We start from the raw sequence: 16,924 nt of genomic DNA, 5'->3' as shown, positions 1-16,924 counted from the left end.
GGCGGCACCGGCGCTGCACGGCCCCGCCGCTGGCCCCGCCGCTGGCCCCGCCGCTGGCCCCGCCGCACCCGCGCTCCCGCACCCCGGGGGCAGCCGGCGGGGCCCGGAAGAGCCGCCGGGTTCGTGCTCCCCGCAGCGAACCGTACGGGAGAACGCTCGGCAGCGGGCCCTCCTCCCGGGTGGGATGCCCGGGATGCCCGGGTGGGATATGTGTTTATTCGGGGTTGATGGTGAAGTTAATTAATAGGCCTATGGCGTGGCGCGGGGCTTGGAGGCTCGGAGCGCAGCGGGGATGGGGAGCGGGGGGATCGGGCGCCCTCCCGCAGCGGGGGTTTGGAGGTGGGGCTTGGAGGTGGGATTTTGGAGGCTTGGAGGTGGATTTTGGAGGTTTGGGGGTGGGTTTTGGAGGTTTGGGGGTGGGTTTTGGAGGGGATGCTTTAGCTTCTAGTCCTTGTTTCCAAACCCTCAATTTTAAGCCAGCTCCAGCCCAAGTAAGGATGTTTTCTCCTGATGCTGCAGGTCAGGAAGCAAACTGGTAGGATTGCTCTGGGTAGAAGTTGCTTCCCTGCCTGCTGCTTCCAGGATTGCTGACTTCTGGGGAAGGCATGGATGTACCTTTAGCATCCCAAAAATCCTGCAAGTGTTGCACAAAGAGTGGCGCTATGAGGTGAATTTTGGGGTGGCCTGCGGAATGTGCTTGGCACACAAATGGCTTTCTCAAGGAGACGGAGTGAACTGCTGAGACATCTTGTTGCGTTAGAGGATGCTCAGCCAGGAGGAACCCCCGGCCTGCCCCATGGCTGTGGTTAAAGCCGTGGTGATGCCGACTCCATGGGTAATAAAACAAATACCCAGAGAAACAGTTTCCTTTTACCACAGAAACAATATTTCAGCCCTGGCTGAGCTGCAGCTTGCCAGCTGTCAGAAAGCCTGGAGTGCTGGGATGTGCTGTGCTCTCCCTGGATGCTGGGTTTGATTTTCAGACCACCTGAGCTGTCCTGGGTGTTTCCTGGCATGGGAACTGTGTGTCCAGGTTGGCATCGCCACGGTGCCCCCATGGCAGGCTGCAGGCTGGGGCTTTGGCAACCCCTGTCTCTTGATTTGCTCTTTTTATCTTCAAGTCAAATGACATCAAACAACCTAACCCGCGGCCTGTTGCTGTCACCAGCAGGTGTCCTTATGGATGAGCCATGCTTTATCCAGGCGGTAGACCTGGGAAGTGCATGAGGAGTTGTGTTTGTGCCCTGGGGGTGCGTGCCCAGTCTATCTCTGACTGGGGTGCAGTGAAAATTGCTGGTGCTGAGGATGCTGGCCAGCAGCAGAGGTTATTTTTCCTCCCAGCACAGGCCAGTGGTACCTTTTCAGGAGTGGATGTGCTTCATGTGGATACCAACAATCCTGGGAACAACCTGCCAGTGTCGGGGCTTTGGTGGGTTGATGTTTTGTGGGATTCTGCTTGCCCAGCACCTTTTAGTGTTGGAAGTCACAGCCACTACCTAATGCTCTGATTTTGTGCCTGAATTTGGCTTGAATAAGGCATTTGCCTATTAAAGTAAACAAAACAAAGGGAAAAAAGTGTTTTTCTTCCCAGAAGACAATCTTTTCAGTGGAAGCTCTACCACAGCAGCCCATCCTGTGGACCCAGAGGAACTTAAATTGGTCTGCCCAATGCTAAAACAAGATCATGTGGCCAAGGCAAGCTTGGGATGGCTGCTGAATGAGGCAAGGTGCAAAATAGGATGGACCAGGGTGATGGATAAGTGCAGGAGCCAGGGGAGTCTCTCCATACGTTGTCCAGGTTTGGCCTTGTACAGGGCAAAGGCTGGACTGGGATCTTGCAGGAGCTCCTGGTCACATGCTGCCCGTCCTGCCTCTTGCAGTCCTATCAGTGGCTCCCACATGGTTATCAGGCTGCACACTGCACTGCCTCTGTGGCTTCTGCTGAAACACATCCCAGACCTCTTTGCTCTGAAAATCAGAAATCTTTTCATGTCCAGCCCCACAACTCTCAGTTTGGAGATTTCACAAGATTTTCTAGCAGTTTCTCTCCTTCCGTGTGTATCTCAGTAGCAATTATACCCCCTTCAGCACTGTTCTGATAGCCTAAATGAGACCAAATTTAGTTACCTTCCTCTCATAAGATAATCCTCCTTTCTTTGACTGTTGTAGTCATTTTTCACACCAGTTTAAGTTCCTTGGAAAGACAAGGGAAGAAATTTTAAGAGTTGTGGCTGGGATTTCAGGCTTAAGATCAATGGGCCTTTTGTTTTGAAATCCAATTCAGTGGGCTTTTAAGAACATATCTGATCATTACTGTGAGCATCTCAAAGTTTGGAGCCCCAGCCTGCAATTCAGCTACGAAACAACAACTCCGCTGACTCCAAGAACTTGTACAAACATTTATAATCAACAGGAGGCAAGCTAAGAGCCATTCAAACAAGAGATAAGATTAGCAGCTGAAGTGGCTGGGCTGCAATTGTTATTGTGCAAGTCAAAGAAAAGGCTGTCACACACAGAGGATATTGCCAAGCAAGATTCATTTGAGTCGCCGAGTCATTCTTCTCTCATCCGAATGTCGGAATTCTCCTGCAGTCTTCCCAGATCTGCTCAGGCTGAGTCGGATGATCTGCTGGGTTAGGAGGTGACTGAGTTTAGACTTTTCCAAGTTGTGTCAGATATTTCCCTTGGTCCCATTCTTGTCCGGCAAGAATTCTTTCCACCACGGACAAGGGGAAAAGGGAAGTTCAGAGAACTTCCTGTGCCGTGATGGGAGTTGGAGCACTGAAGCACCAAAGCCAAGTTGCTGTTGCCGTCTTTCAGATGCAGAGCACTCAGAAGGCTTTTACAGCCACGGGGGATGTCTGAGGCTGGGTGAAGGCTCAGACTAGCCCCTGAGCAGGAACATGTAACAGGATGGTGGAAGCTCCCTTTGCTTTCCATCTGAGTCCTCCTTGGAGCGTGCCTTTGGAGAGAGGAGTTCAGCACGGCTCGTCCACTGCCGTGAGGCGTTGGTTACCCTGTGAACAAGCCCCATCGTGTGCAGCAAACAAGAAACCAGCACACAACATATGAAAGTCATTTAGGAAGATGGGAATGATGAGCGGCGCACACAATAGCGTTGCTATTAGGATCTGTCGATCCTAATTAAAAAAATACTTCTCAATGAAAATTATTTATAAAAAGAAATCACAGTGACCCTAAATCAAATTATTTGTGAATGGTTTTTAGTCTCCCAGATCAGTTAAAACTCCTGTGTTAGTCACTGGACGTCATCCAAGCTACATGCTGAATGAATAACATCCCTGCCAAATTTCATTTTTTTTTCACCCTCACCCAGTTTGGCACAGGACAGTTAAAGTCATTTTTCTAAATATCTTTCAGAACATCAAGCGACTGTAAAATAACAATGGGAAAGCTTGGCCACGGACAACTGCAGCTCCAGTTGGAACCGCTTCTCTCCAAGAAAGCAGCTCCACTTCCTTTGATGATCTGTTTTGGGGGAGCACCGAGGCAAGGATTGCTCCCCGGGGCAGCTGGAGGGTCACTGCCTCAGGGGTAACCCTGCCAGGGAGCCTGGCTTCCAGCTGTTCCAGAGTGGGGCACGGCTGCATCCAGACTGGTCCTGGGTACAGGGTGGTGTCTTTTTGGCCACCTGCTAGAGGGTGACATCCCGAGGACATATCAGCCATTCCTTGTCCACAGCCGCAGTTTCCATGGTGAGCTGTAACGACGCCTCTTTTGCTCACTCTTCAGAAACAAAAAACAAACAAAAAAGAAACAAAGAAATAAGGAGTCAGGGACTGCACAATGGCAGAACAAGTTCTTGCTTCTTGTGTCTGCAAAGATAAAGGGCTAATTCTTCTAAGCACTATGTGATGTCCTATCCAAGCGAATTAAGTTTGGGATTGTTTTCATGATGGCTTGTTCCAAGTCCAGTGTGCTTTCTCTTCTCCTCTGACTGGCCTGCAAGTCCCCACTGCCCTTTTCTCAGCTGGCTTCCCCCTCATTTGTTCTTTCTGACCGTGGAGGTCTCATCACCTGCAGAGAGTGAGGACCTTCCCCAGTTCTTGGTTCTCAGAGACATTAAGAGGGAAGCATGGTTCTCCAGCTCCCCACATAATCCAGGAAGTGCTGGCTGCTCTTCTGTCAAAAGCTAGCAACAAATGGCCACCAAATTCCAATCTTTCTGGTTCCAGTGAGAATAATTTATAAACCCAGGGCTCTCTGCTCCTTGTGTCCTAAGGAGGAGCAAGGACTAGAGCCCAGCATCATGTGCAGCAGTTAGCAAAGGCTGTGTCACCCGTGTGTGTGACTGCCTGTTTCCCAGGTGACTCCTTTGCCTCCAGCTGAACTGCTGTGATGCCTGGGGGGGCTTCCTCCTTCCCTTACCTTTTCCCATGCCCGTGGTATTGGCTGGGAAGGTGCTCTGTCCAGAGGGACGTCCAGGAAGGTGGGCATAGCTGGCTCACAGGCACAGCTGCTCTGGCTCCTGTGACCAGCTGGTTCATCCTTTTATTAAGATGAGAGCACCTTCTGTTTTTGCTGTTTGACTCCTCTTCTTTTCATGCTGCCTTGCTGCTGTCTCCAGAGCTGTGCCCAGATGGTTCTGTTGTTCCTCCAGCCATGACTGATGGTTCTGGACTTGCACAGCCATGCAGCAAGGCAGCTGACATCCTCTCTGGTCCTGCTTTTCCTTCTGGGCTCATGGACATGCTCGGGGTTGTGGACTGTGAATCCATGCCCTCAAGGCATGTTTTTGGGAAGTGTGCTTTAGAAAGCACTGGCTGGCATTGTCTGCAGATTTCTGGGTTTTCCAGTTTTGCCTGATCGAGGTGCATCCTCCCATGTCACAATGCCTGCTTTATCCTGCCATTAATTTTTAGCCTCTAAAGCTGTTGGATCACACCAGATGGGGTCCCTAATGTGTCCAAGAGCAGTCCAGCTGGTGCAGGGTCCCAGAGGAGAAAAGGGTGGGAGAAGGCAGAGAGAAGTCTTGGCTCTAGAGACTCCAGGTATGAGTGTGCCTTGGACCTCCACATCTCCTCCTCCAACCAGGGGAGCTTTCTGGCCATTTGTAACTTCTGGTTTTGAGGTTAATACTCCAGCCCCTCCCCAATGCAGCTTTTGCAGGCTGTGATTCTTTTAGATTACTTTAAACCCCCTTTCCTTAAAAAGTATGTGAGGATGTTGGAATAGATATTTTGCGATCTGTTCCCAGGGAGCAAGGGTGCTCATAGAGCTTGGAGGAAATGGGCTGACTGCTTCCATGTGGGGCCAAAGAAATCCCAGACATCTGCGAGGATGAGAAGGAAGACCAGAACAAATCACAGTTTTGAAATGAGATTTAGAACAAATCACACTTTTGAAATGAGATTTAGAACAAATCACAGTTTAACAGTTTTGCATCCAAGAGAAGGATGCTTTGACTTTTTCCTTTCCCCAGAAGTTTTTCTCTGAAGATGCTGACCTGGCTGTTGCTGCTGGGAGAGGAGTGAGTCCTCAGCTCTCAGGTGGGCTGGCTGCTGCCAGCATGACACAGTGCTGTGGTTTGACCCCAAATGACAGCTCAGCACCATCATCCACTCACTCACTCCCCTTTGATGGGATGGGAGAGAGAATCAGAAGGAGGAAAGTGAGACAAACTGGCAGCTGAGATAAAGACAGGGAAAGCAAAAGATACATGCACCAGCAAAGCAAAGCAAGGAATCTGTTCCCACCTGCCATCACAGGCAGGTGTTCAGGCACCCCCAGGACAGCAGAGCTGTATGGTCTGGGATGAGCTGTGTCAAGGGAAATACAGGTTGGATGTGAGGAAAAAGTTTTTTACAGAAAGGTGATAAAGTTCTGGAATGGCTGCCCAGGGAGGTGGTGCAGTCACCATCCCTGGGTGTGTTTAACAAAGCCTGGATGTGGCACTGGGTGCCAGGGTTTAGTTGAGGTGTTGGGGCTGGGTTGAACTCAATGATCTTGGAGGTCTCTTCCAACCCAGTGATTCTGTGAATTCTGTGGATATCTCTTGGGTCAGTGGGAGCCAGCTGTCCTGGCTGTGTCCCCCTCCCAGCTCCTTGTGCACCCCCAGCCTGCTCGCTGGTGGGGTGATATGAGAAGCAGAAAAGACCTTGGCTCTGTAAGCCTTGCTCAGCAATAACAAAAACATCTCTGTGTTATCAGCCAAGTTTTCAGCACAAATCCAAAGCACAGCCCCATAACTACTACTGAGAAGAAAATTAACTCTACCCCAGCCAAAACCAGCACACAGAATCCCAGCTCCCCATCCTCTGTGGGGTTTGATGTACATGACTCTGAAAGAAAAACTCTCCCAAAACTCACCCAAGGAAGAGCGAAGTCCACCTGTGCAGATGGAGCTGTGCAGTACAGACAAGGGCTCAGATCCCTGACTGGATTTCAAGTAGTTGATATTCCTATGGTAGAACCTCTGCTGCATCCAGGTAATTGTCCCCCTGGACCTGGCACCCACCTAGTGATTTTAGTGCCCCTGGTTTTGAATCCTCTTTTCCTGTGGTGGTAAGCAGCAGCCACAAGGCTAATGGGTGTATTCAAGACTTGTTCTAGCAGTGTTAAGCTCATTGCAGAAGCTCAGGACCTGCCTTTTGGCTCCTGGGGGCAAATGTGTGTGTGTGAGTGAGTGAATGCAGCCCTGCAGGCACAGCTGATACCTAAAGCAGTAATTTCAAGGATGCTACATAAACCCAGGAATAGAGTAACACCTACCTGGAGGAGAGCAGAGGCACTGGAACTTAATTTAAACTCTTCCAATTCGTCTGCCTCCCAATTCTAAAATAAATGGACAAAAACATGCACTGGAAGCTATTGTGGAGCCCAGCCAGAGATGAGCAGGAAGGAGCCAAAGGCATTTCCACAGCTTGTCTTGCTGTGCAGGAGGCTTGGAGAGGTGTTTATAAACACCTTTTCTGCTCACAGTGCTCTTGGCCCCTCTCTGGCTCATGGCCAGGCATGGCCCTGGTCCAAGCTTGTTTTGCAGTGTTTCATCCCCTGTGCTTTGCGGAGCTGCCTTGGTGCTGAGGCTGAGCAGGGGTTTGCCCCGGGAGCAGGTCTGTGAGAGGGTGTGAGCTTCTGTGCAAATCTAGGAGACAGGAATTGCCCCCTTCAAAGCTGTTCCTGGAGGTGGCTCTGAGTTTTCACACTGGCCCTGTGCTTGGTCTTGCCCTCTCTGGGACAGGTGATGTGTCCCATGAGGCTGATCTTTCTCCAGCAGGCTGGGCCCTGTGGGGTGGGCACAGACCCAAGCAGGGCAGCTGCTGCTCTGCCCAGTGCTGGTGGAGCTGGTGCTGATGCTGCTTGGCAGTCACATCATCAGGACAGGCATCTGGTTGGGTCCCTGGGATGAAAACACTTGGTTGACTGTAAACAAACCTATTTACACAGATACTTCTCAGCCTGGCCTGGAGAATCTGGGAGCTTTGGTCCAGAAGAATTTATAGCTTGTAACTTCTGAACTCCTCATCGTGCACACATGAGACCAACCAAGGCATCTCATCTCACCACAGCAGCTGGCTGTGGTGGCCAAGCCTGTTTAGAGGAGATACAAGACGATCTCTGAGTATGATTTTGTGGAGTGAGGGATAGCAGGATGAGTGTTTGATGCCATTCTTCAAGTATTGCAGCACTGCTCTGTCTTTCTGTGGCCCAGCCAGGTGTCCTGCCCCACACTTGGGAAGAGGCATCTTCTGGAGCCCAGTCCTTGTCTTTTCCAGGAGGGTAAAGCTGCTCTTTAAGCCATACTCCAGTGCTGCCCTGGTAGGAAGTCACAGCTGTCCTTCAAGGAGAGCAAAGGTCTCAGCTGTGCTGATACATGGAGGTATGGTCAGCTTTGCTGTCCTCCTGTGAGAGGTGAGAGGGGGGCTGCCACTGCTGGGAGGTAGGTGTGATACCTCCCTCTAAAGGTCCACAGTTTTCCATAGAGGAAGAGAAATGCCGACTTGGCTTCTCATTTTAAGCTTTACCAAGAAGAAAAGGGACTGTGGTGAGGGGTTATCTAAGGCAGCAGAGTCTCTTGTCACTCACAAGGTGGTGGGGTTGATTCCTGCCAGCTCTGAGGTGATGAGAGGCCCCCCAGCTCACAGCTGCAGTCCTGTGAGCCTGACCTGGGTGCTGTGACAAGGAGGAGTCAGGCACTATTCCTTTCCTGTGAGTGACTTCCCATGGGCAGCATTAAGAAATGTTGTACTGTAGCAGGGAATGTCTCAAAGTATCAAAGTTAATTTAGTAATTATTTAACATTTGCCTTTATCTCTTTCAGAGCTGCTCTGAGGATATTTTCTGGAGCATCATTGTGGCTCTGGGTGGGATTCCTCTCTGTCCTCTTGAGACCTGTCTGGGATTTGAAAACCTGGGATTCCTGCTCTCTGTGGCTTATCCAGAGACTCCCAGTCAAAAAAGTTGTCCCAGAACTCATCCCAGTGTTTTGGATTTTGCTGCAGAGGTGTTTAATTGAAAACCTCTTAGTCCATAAGCCAGACCCTTACCATAGAGGCAACATCTTTTTTCTTTTCCCTCAAAGATGCCATGAGTAAAATGACAAAGGTACTGAATTTTTCCTTGCTCTGGTTTCTCACAGAGCAAATTGGCTGCAGAGTCCTCTCTGGCTTGGTGTCAGAGGGTAAAAACCTTCACTTTTATGAGGTAATTTCTTGGTCTGCTTTTAGACCCACAGGTCCCAGCTGGGGCTGTGCAATAACCCTGCAGGAGAGTGAAGGACTGAAGGAGCACGGACTGAATCACACCAGGAGGAGAAAACCTTGGCTCCCCTAAATCTGCTGCTGGGGAGAGCAGGAATTGCCTGGTGCCAATACAGAATGCACCCAGCACAGCAAGAAGTCCTTCTCCCTCCCCAGGGACCATTAGGGGGGTTTCAGCCTCTCACAGTGTCTAGGTAGAGGAGCTGGTTTGAGGATATTGCTTATGGGAATATTTTGGGAACTCATTAAAAAGAGAATTAGAGACCAGCCCTGGTGTGAGATAACATGGTGTGAAAGTATTCAGAAACATGAAAATCCTCTCAATAATTAAATTAAATTAATTGTTTTACAGCTGCTCAGCAAATACCATGAGGTTCAGGTGGGGAAATGCAGAGCTGGGATTCCAGAAGGTTTGGATGGAGCAGGTAAGAGATTGTGATGTGTGCAGCACCTAGTTTGTGTTAGAGAGGAAAGCTATTTGCAAAGCAGAAGCATTGGCAAACTGGCTTTGCTGGAGACTTGTGGGACAGTCTGCAGGCAGCACAGCAGGCACAGACCCTTGTTCTGGGGAAAGCAGTGCAGGGGGCTGGGAAGGAAAGGGGCTCTGGCACCTGTGAGAGGGGGTTAATTCTGCATCTCAGTATGACAGACCTGACAGCAAATGGCAATATAAAACAGCTGCATTAGTAAGACAGAATAAAAAGAAGGATCTATGACAACTTGAGGAAGCAAAAAGGAAGAACTTCTCTCCAGGGAAGGGATATGTGCAGCGCTGGGGAAAATCCATCCTGGGTCCATCCCATGCTGCACGGATGCAGGGTGCTCTGCATCTGAAGGGCCATAAGGCTTACTTGCCCTTGACATTTCTCTTTTTACTCTGCCTTGTTAAAACAGATATTTTATGAAGCCTTTTGCTGTTGGGCATTTCTCACTGAGGCTGGAGAGACCCCCGCACCACCTCCTCCCCCACTGAGTCCAGGGAGTATCCCTGAGGAAATGGGTGTGCTTGTTGGGGGACTAGGGACAGACTACTCCTCTCAGACCAGAGCCAAGGCTCCTGCTGCCTCCCTGGCCATCCCCAGCCTGTGGAAACAAAAGGGTTGTGCCAGATCTCTGCTCTGAAGTGCCTCACTCAGGTCCCCACTGCTTCCCTGCATGAAGAAGCAGTGACTCCTGGAAGGGAGCAGACAGTGCTGTGTGTTGTGTCATGGGCAGCCAGCATTACCCCACTAGCTGGGGGCTCAGAAACAGCAATGCCAGACTGGGTAGAGCTCACATATCCCAGAGTCTCGGGGTTCTGGAAGGGGCAGTGGGATGGGATGCTGCTGGCTGGTGCCTGCTTGCACCATGACTGTTGCCAGCACTAGGTCAGGGTGACCACGGCCTCACTGGGCTCAGCCTCATCAGCCCCAAACAATGCAGGGCCCTTGCCCCCATGCTGTGTGCTCTCCTAGGGATGCACCACCTCCTGGGAAAGAAAGATCACCTGGATTTTCACCCTCAGCCTCCCAAGCTGCACTATAAGGCCACTGCCCTGTGTGACATGCCCCACGGAGGGGACTTTGGCTCTGTTGCCTTTCTGCCTGCCCTCCAGGTAGTTTTTAGTCATTAACTTCCTCTCATGAATGAGACCACCTCCCATCATCCCTCCTTTTAGTGCCCGTGTCCCTGCCGCAATGAGTCTGTGTGTGCGATCCAGCCTTCAGGAGAGGAGAGAGAGGCAGGAGCAGCACCCCTGGGGCAGGTAAGGCAGGTGATGTCAGTGCCCCATCACTCCTGCAGCAAGCAGAGACTCCTACTGAAGCCTCTGTCTTGTCAGAGCTGGCCTGGCATCCTTCCCAGGGGATGAATTTTGGGTGAGAAATACAAATTGCTGTCCCTGGCTGTGCAGGGTTAATCTCAGTGCAGATGCATGTGGTGCTGCCTGTGTCCTCAGCTCCAGGCAGGACGTGCTCAGCAAAGGGCTGAGGAGGGAGCTGCAGACCGGGAAAGCAGCGTGGCCTTGGGTGTGCTGGGAGAGGCTGGAGGTGCCTGAGGAGGGAGGATCCAGCACGTGCACGTGTGTGCCCACGGATCACACAGCGAGTTGCAGCAGATGAGCTGCCTTGCTCTATTTGTAACCTCCCACTGCTGTTGCACAGGCTTTGCAAGGAGGAGAAGGAGCTGAAAATGGAGCTGAAAATGGAAACTTGAGGCTCAGATGCTTGGGGGAGCTCAGGAGCCTGACTGAACCCATCACTCCCCAGGGAAGCAGGAGCTTCTGTTCCTCCTGGGCCCTGTGTCTTGTTCTCATGCTCAGCACAGAGTGAGACATTCATGCTCCACCTTGGAGCAAAAGTAATTTTCATTAACTTATTGAGGAAAGGAGAGATAAAGACACAATTTAATTGGAAACCACAAGATTACAGTGTGAGATGAAGCAAGGAAAGAATGAGAGAGGAAAAGGAAAAATAAGTTGGGTCTTATTTTTTAATTTGCACCCCTTTAGCTGGATGGAGGGCCGGGTGAGGACATGGCAGTGCCATGGTGTTCCCTGGTGGGTGGGATCCAGCCTCTCTCCCTGGGCATCACATCTGGGATGTTGCATTCAGGATCTGGCTACCTGAAAACTGGTTTGGACAGTCCCAGTGGCTGCAGCCTGGCCACTGGTGGGTGCAGGATAAGAGCCTCATGTGCAGGGGCTATGGACACCTGTCCTGTGGATTTTCTGCCTGGATTCAGCACCTGCTGCCCTGGGTGTTGCTTTTGGAGAGTGCAGGATGTTCTTGGGAAGGGCATGGTAAGAGGAGAGCACAAGCAGAGCAAACAGGGCTCTTCTTCAGCCTCTGACATGCAGCAGCCTGGGACAGCCCACCCCTCCCCTGATCCCAGCTCTCCTTGCAAAGGGCAGGATGGAAAGGTGAGGGATGAGGCTCCAGAACCCCTCCAATCCTCCTGGCTTCTTGCTGAAACTGCTAATTAAAGAGCCCATTTCACCAAACGATTTTTTTCTGATGTGAAAACTTTTCCATAAGGAACTAGTCCCAAATCCACCAACTCATTTCACATTTATTTTAAATCTCAGCTTTATATTGTGTAGTTTCCTCCAGGGCTTGATTATCTTCTCAGTAAAAGCTCTGTTGTTCTGGTTTGTGGGACCTATATTTAGCCTTGCCCTAAGGTCTGTGCACCTCTCAGTACAGGGCTCAGATGCTGCCACCTGAGCTCCTGGGCTTTCCTATTTATTTGGATCTATTAAACAAGTTACCATTTCTGTAATATCAAGGGCATTTTCCAGCCACAGGCTGCCTCCAAGCAGTAACTTGTTGCTGCAGAAATGGCCTCCTGGATCTCAGAAGTAATTTGGAGAGGGTCTCTTATCTAACAATGGCAAATTGTATTTAAACAGGGAATCAAGAGCAAAGCCAAAGAGCCTCGTCCCTCTCTTTTATTGTGGTGATACCTCAAGTCCTCATTCCCCATGTTTCCTACACATGTAATAAGGCATACACCCACTCAGCATATTTGTACATAAAAATACACAAAACAGGCAAAAGTGGGAGGGCACTTTGCCTATGAAGGGAATTCAGAAGTGCACAGATGTACCTGATGCCCTGGTATGGCTGCAATTGTTATTTGATACACAGGGGGGTGTAAGGAGGTTGTGTGGAGAGAAGGAAGAGAGAAAACATCCAGGGCTGGCAGTGAAATCCAGTCCAGGCAGAACCTCTGGGATGGAGGGATCTGTCACTGGAGGGCTGGAGGCTGGGATACACCATCCTCTGGGGAGCATTGCTCCCACTGGTGCCATTTTGCACCCTGTCATCTTTCTAGTGACACATCTCACCTGGGCACCGCTGTCCTTCTGGGGGACACGAAGAGCTGCCTGCCTGATCATCAGCTCCCTGCCAGTGTCGCCTCTGCCAGTCCCACCAGAGGAATCCTCTGGCTCTGGGCAGTGGTGCAGAGGCTCCCCTGTCTCCTCCACGCTGAGTGAAGCTCTCCTGGAGCTGGAGCTGCTGACAAACGTGTTGGATGCGGCTGTCTGTATCCAAGGAACGAGCGTGCGAGCGGCACGGCGAGCCAAGGCACACGGTGGGAGCGATCCACGGGCAGAATCTGGGTGCTGAGGCACGGGCTGGAACATCTGATTGGAAGGCTGGGAGGGAAAAGGGAAGGCTGAATTGTTTATGGTTTGTTTTTCATTCATCATTCCTGCTTGTGTGGGTGGACAAGGAGTGAATGAGTTTCTCGGGGAGGGCAGCAAATAAAAGAGGCACACATTTCCTTGAAGGATGAGTAGATTTTTTTCCTTCCTACTGCCTAGGTGAATATGTCACAAAGGGGCTGGAGGGAACCCTAACTGCTTTTCTCCCAGGTGGAGGAAACTACTTGCTCTTGATTTTTTCCCTTTGATCACCATGTGCCAAGAGATAAAAGGCTTTTTGGGGTGGGTTTCATCATAATAAAGTCCTGCTTTTTGTCCCTACAACAAATGTTCTCATCTTTTCTTAGGACTGTTGAACATCTCGTGGAATTACAGTGGGTCAATGCTCTCCCAGCTGAGGGAAGGATGGGTGGCTGGATCAGGCCTCTATGCCAGGACAGTCAATTTCTGGGAGGGACAGCACTGGTGCCTACAGCTACAACTCTCATTTCTGCCTTCCCCTGCTCTGGAAGTTGACATTAACAGGCAGGAGATATATAGAAGCAGATGATTTTTAAGGTTTCTTCCAACCTGAGCCATTCTCTGATTCTGTGGTTAGTCAATGTCCAGGTTGGAGTCTCAGATTGAGTGTTGGACTTTGCTTTTTCCACATAATTCCTGTGTTCATCATTTATCACCTGCTTTTCTCATTTCACCTGAGGATGTGGTGGTGTCCCCCTGGTGCCAGGAGTCTGGTGTGTCCTGGTGAAGGGCTGGCTCCTGCCCCACATGGGGTACTGATGCTCTCCATGGGCACCCCCCAACTGAGCAAGCCAAATCCTTGCAGAGAAGACATGGAGGTGGGAGAAACTGATTGAAGTGGATTTGTTGGCATTTGTGGGGCTTTTGTGACACACCTGATTGTTGCAGGGAAGGAATGTCCCCTAGGGAGGGAAAGCAATATTCTCCTGGTTGGGGTATGGGATGGTATCTCCTGTATTTGCCATCTTCACACCAGCATGGCTTGAGGCTCCCTGCAGGATAGAGCTGGTGCTGGGAAGGGCTGTGGGAGGTGGGGAGACACCCCTGCAATGCAGGCATGGTTCTGAGGCTGGCCTGAAATGGGGAAGAGCTTAGCACAGCCCTGTGCTGGATAACACAGGGAATGGCCGGACCTGTCTTAGGTTGGATATCAGGGAAAGGTTCTTCCCCCAGAGGGTGCTGGGGGGCACTGCCCAGGCTCCCCAGGGAATGGGCACATCCCCGAGGCTGCCAGAGCTCCAGGAGCATTTGGAAAATGCTCTCAGGCACAAGGTGGGATTGTTAGGATGTCCTGTGCAGAGCCAGGTGTTGGACTCAATGCTTCTCTTTCCAGCTCAGCACGTTCTGTGACTCTGTGCTTTGTTCCTCCTTACACCAAAATCCCCACATGGGATTTGCAGGAGCACACCTTCAACAGACACGGAGGAGGCTGAGAATCTGCAACCTGTGGAGGATGCTGAAGAAGGACAGCCCACCTGCTTGTGCTGCTGGAGGTCAACATCTGTCCTTGCAGAAGAGCTGCAGGGCTCCCTGAGGAAGGGAGGGACATTGGGACACTGCCCTGTGCTCCAGGCAGGGCTCTGTGCCAGGAGCTCCCTTGGCAGAGGGCAAGAGAGACCTGAGAGGTGCTTTGTTTTCAGGCATCTCTGGGAAATTGCAGGAACAAAATTAAAGGAGGTAAAAGAAAAACCAGCCCCCACAGCACTTGCCTGAGGAACGAAAACCTCTGATGGTGCTGCTGAACTCTGGGGTCCTCCAGAGAGGGTGGAATCCAGGCTGAGCTCAGATTCTCCATCTCTCTGCCAGGATGGCAAATATGACAGGGTTTCACAGCAGGGAATTCGGGGAGAGATGGGCTTTGGATAAATTAAAACAGACCACTCACCTCCTGGGGTCCCTGCCAAGAGTTACCCTCAACTGAAGGAAAATATTTTTAAAATCGGTTATTTAGGCTTCATTCTCTCAAAGCCAGTGTTCAGGTTGCTCTGGTAACTGCACCAAGGACCTTGCTCTATTTATTTCATATGTCAAAATTCCCAAGGTCCTATAGAAAATAATGATTTTCCATTTATATGGGAAGAGCAGCATAAAAGGGGGAAAGGGATTTAGTCCTAAACCATTTCTGAAATGATAAGAGAAAAGCGTCTCAAATGATGAAAGCCAGTTGACTCCACAAGAGTTAGGCTGAACAACAGGAAAAATACTGCTAAAAGGAGATGAGACCAATGCCCTTTTTTTTGACGCTAAGTGTTCTGGACTTCAAAATGCCCCAGAGACAAAGAAAATCCTCATTTTTCAAAATTGCCCCAGAGGCCTCACAGGTACCTTGCACTGAATTTCTCACTGGGAGAACTGCTGTGGTCTTGCTGGGATTTCAGCCTGCAAAAACAGACAAGGATTAGCAACTCAGCTGCCTGGGTATGAAAGTGCCCTTTCTGCTGAGGGGCAGGGTAGAGCAGGCAAGCTCCAGATCAAGTTATGCTATCGGGTATCTCCTTCCTTTTCAGGCAGAACCTCAGTTGCTGTCTGAGCAAAATGATAGGGAAAGGGGAAATTCCACAGAGATTTGTGTCAAAAGAAGAGAGAAGTCAGGTGGTTTCCCTGCTCCTCCGAGCAGCTTCCTGAATCTAAAATACTGTTCTTCCCTCTGCCGTGGGAAACACTTCTGGTCCCTTCTACCTCCCCCTGCATTTCTCTGCAGTTCTGCATGGTCACCAATCAGGGAAAAGAGAAAGCTTTCAGAAACATCTGAGGCCAAAAAGAGACCACAGAAAATCACGCTTAGCGAGAGGAAATGTGTACAAGAAGTAAATGGTCCCTGAGCCCTGCTGTGTGCACGGCCCTGCAATGGTAACGCTGCTCTGAGAGCTGTCAGCACTCCCGGGGAGGGGAAGCGCAGCGGTCCGGGCTGGCAGCAGGAGCCACGGCCGCCCATGGATGCAGAGCCCCGGGTGCGTGTGCCGGGGCTGTGCCCTCGTGTGCCAGGTGTGGGACAGCGCTGGCTCCAGCTCCAAGCCCGGGAAACAGGAGGAGAGGCTACGCCCCACGCCTGGGCTGGGCTGGGCACAGCGGCTCTGCTCCCTTCCCATTTTTCCTGATGGTTCTGGTTGCGCTATGATAAATGGAAAGCAAATCCCCATCCTGCCATCTGTGCTCCTTTGCTCTCACCGATGGGCTCAAAGACCCAGGTCTTTTCACCCCTTGAGGGGTTTCTCTGGGGCTCTAAAGGTCCTGGGGCCATTGCAGTCCGTGCCCAGAGCCATCGCCCTCCCGCCTCCAGGTCACCTCCGTGGGATGGGAGTATGGCCGCTCCCCTTCAACGCAGAATCCAGTGCAACAGCCACAACATCCCCTGCTGCTGCTAACAGAGCATCTCGGCTCCCTTCCGCACTGCCTGGGCAAGCGAGGCTTTGGGAGCGCAGATGCTTCAGGATCAGCCTCGGAAATAAACGCAAACAAGCGCCTTTTGGAGCTTAAAGCGACTCCTCCTGGAAGCCACTGCAGGGAAAAGCATTTATTTATTAACGAGAGGCAGCAGGAACAGGGCATGAAAGGCGGCTTTGTCTCCCCGGCCACTGCGTGTTCCGTTTGTCTCTATGTTAATGCCTTTCCTTCAGGTGTGCAGGGAATCTCGGGCACAAATCTCCCAGCTCCATAAAACCATCGGGCAAAGAGGAAACCCCGTCTCCCGGGCCCTGCGCATCGCGGAACCCCCGTGTCACCTGCAGCCGCCCCCGAATGAGCGCATCTTTGGTCGCTTTTGCGGGGAAAAGGGGGGTTCTGCGAACGCCGGGGGGCCTGCCGAGGGGCCGGCTCCATGGCCGGATGGAGGGAACGCGGTCTGCCTTCATCCCCGGGGACCCCCAGGGACGCGGGGATCCCCGCCGCAGCGGGCATCCCCGGGGGGGAGTTCCCGGGCAGGGAATCACCTTTCCGGGGGGGTGCGGGGGTCAGCATCCCGGGGGCAGGGGCAGCTGAGGGAGCATCCCGCCTCCCCCCCGCGCCGCGCCGCGCCAGTGCCTGTGCCGGTGCCGTG

Source organism: Onychostruthus taczanowskii, unplaced genomic scaffold (assembly GCF_017590055.1).
Source record: "Onychostruthus taczanowskii isolate IOZ18803 unplaced genomic scaffold, ASM1759005v1 scaffold14, whole genome shotgun sequence".
Lineage (NCBI taxonomy): Eukaryota > Metazoa > Chordata > Aves > Passeriformes > Passeridae > Onychostruthus > Onychostruthus taczanowskii.
The sequence above is the reverse complement of the archived record's forward strand: the minus strand, read 5'-3'. Positions refer to the sequence as shown.